This window comes from Sinocyclocheilus anshuiensis, unplaced genomic scaffold (assembly GCF_001515605.1).
Source record: "Sinocyclocheilus anshuiensis isolate Anshui unplaced genomic scaffold, SAMN03320099.WGS_v1.1 scaffold1599, whole genome shotgun sequence".
NCBI lineage: Eukaryota > Metazoa > Chordata > Actinopteri > Cypriniformes > Cyprinidae > Sinocyclocheilus > Sinocyclocheilus anshuiensis.
Window position 1 is genome coordinate 503,311 of NW_015549671.1, and position 2,353 is coordinate 505,663.

The window sequence follows — 2,353 nt, forward strand, 5'->3', positions numbered from 1 at the left end:
CTGAGAGCTCTCTGACCCTCCCATAGACAGCAACGCAACTGAAATGTTCCCAGACAGAAACGTAGCAAGGACATTGGTAAAACAGTCCATGTGACATCAGTGGGTCAACTTCAATTTTGCGAAGCTATGAGAATACTTTTTGTGCGCAAAGAAAACAAAAATTATGACTTTATTCAACAATTCTTCTTCCCCGAGTTACTGTCTTCTGCCATTTTGGAGAGTATCTCAACGCATACGCACGCTTTCCCCTAAGTGTAAACATTGCTGATTACGCGATTACGTTCACGCGCGCGCTTTCCCCCCTAACGTAAACAACGCTGATTACGTTCTTGGGTACTCTCCAAAATGGCAGAAGACGTAACTCGGGGGAGAAGAATTGTTAAATAAATTGTTATTTTTGTTTTATTTGCGCACAAAAAGTATTCTCTTAGCTTCGCAAAATTGAAGTTGAGCCACTGATGTCACATGAACTGTTTTACCGATGTCCTTGCTACGTTTCTGTCTGGGAACATTTCAGTTGCGTTGCTGTCTATGGATGGTCAGAGAGCTCTCGGATTCCATCAAAAATATCTTAATTTGTGTTCCGAAGATGAACAAAGGTCTTACGGGTTTTGAACGACATGAGGTTGAGTAATTAATGACAGAATTTTCATTTTGGGGTGAACTAACCCTTTAAAATAATAAGGAACTTCTCTTGAGCACCAAATCAGCATATTAGAATGATTTCTGAAGGATCATGTCACAGTCATTCCCAAACAACTCTCTTATGTGGGAACCTTGTCTTAACAACTCCACAAAAATAGTCAATAAAACAATAAAAAGACCGTTTTATCACAGATTGGTATGATTTCAGATAGACTAAAGTGTTTACACAACATTTTAAAAAGACAAATTATTATTTTAATTTGATTGAAATCAATCTTTTTAAATTGCATGTAAATATACTTAATGAATGTTTTTAGAGCTGTCTGTAGATCATTTCATGACAGCCTGGGGTTCTGTGAATCATCTCAGCTCTGCCTTTAGGGTATATGTTAATACTTGTTTAGGCTAGGTAAATGTGTGTGTGTGTGTGTGTGTGTGTGTGTGTGTGTGAACACTATTTCTCTTTGTTTGGTGGCATTTCACTTTCTCACATTTAGCACAACCTCAATCACCCCTTGAGAAATCAAGATAATGATTCAGTCCTGCAGAAACAAAACTGACTTCACACTTCTGTCAGTTTCTCTTTTTCTCTGTCTTTCCTTTTTAACTCGCTTACCGGTCTTTGGCTATTTCTCTTTAAGTTATCACCCTGGATTATCGGAGTAATGAATATATTCTGTGTGAATGCAAGTTGAAATCCTGAAAAAATCTGTGTAAACAGAAAAGGAGCTTTATTCTATGTAAGATGTGTTTCGTAGTGATAATCTTAGTTATATGTGATGACTTAAAAGAGGAAAGAAGGAGAAAGACGCAAAAGGAACAAATACGACCTGGGAATTACTAACCATCCATTCGGATGATGAAATGAACCAGCCAAATATAGTAGTAGTACTGCATGCAGTGTAGTTGTTTATGGGAAGATAACACAAAAATGAAAGAGCAGGGCTTCTTGATGAATACATTAGATGTCAGTTTGTATGGGACTGTCCAGGATCGTGAATGAAAGCACAAACACCATGAAGCACTCACAGTTTGAATGAACAAAATTATGGAATGCCAAAATACTTTGAAAGCAAACTCATTTCTTTTACCATGCCACTATAGATTCAGTACTTTCACTGTCTTGCTCAGCCCGAACAAATTTTTCTTTGAAATACTGAATACTGGACGGAAGTTATGAGACAAATGTGTGTCACGAATGTCTTTTCACATCTTTAAAGCTGAGTGCTGGAGAATTGAGCTGCATATTCAGTATCACTTACAAAGCTGAATTGTATAGGACCATGTGATTTGTTATTAAAAAGAAGCATGTGTTGTCTTTTAAGCCATGTTCAAACATGTCTTTTGTCTGTATGACATTTCCAGATGAGCTTTAACACTAGAGCCAGTTACTGTTACTGCTGTTGTCCTTCAGTAAAGGTGTTGTTAATCCCTTACTGAGCTTGATAGAAGACTTGATTATGGCTTTTTCATCTGCAGGGCTTTACACTTCCTTGTCCTGATGTTGTTGTTATATCTGTCATGTTGAATTTTTTTTTTGTTTTATGAGTAAATGTAAAGTGTCTTCTAGGTCTAAAGTGTGGGCGATACTGAGTGTCATTCAATTGCCACTGGTCATTCAAGCACTTTTGTGTGACTGCTTCCCTCTGGTGGTTTGTTAGAGCACTGCAGCCTGGAAAAAAAAATGGATCCATCTGACCACTACAAA

The 2,353-nt window shown here is 37.5% G+C and overlaps 1 protein-coding gene across 1 annotated transcript in view; it reads left to right on the forward strand.

Moving 5' to 3' along the window:
- The window catches only part of LOC107660324 (activated CDC42 kinase 1-like), a 50,280-nt gene that overhangs the window by 2,394 nt on the left and 45,533 nt on the right, over window positions 1–2,353 (forward strand). The window lies entirely within an intron of this gene.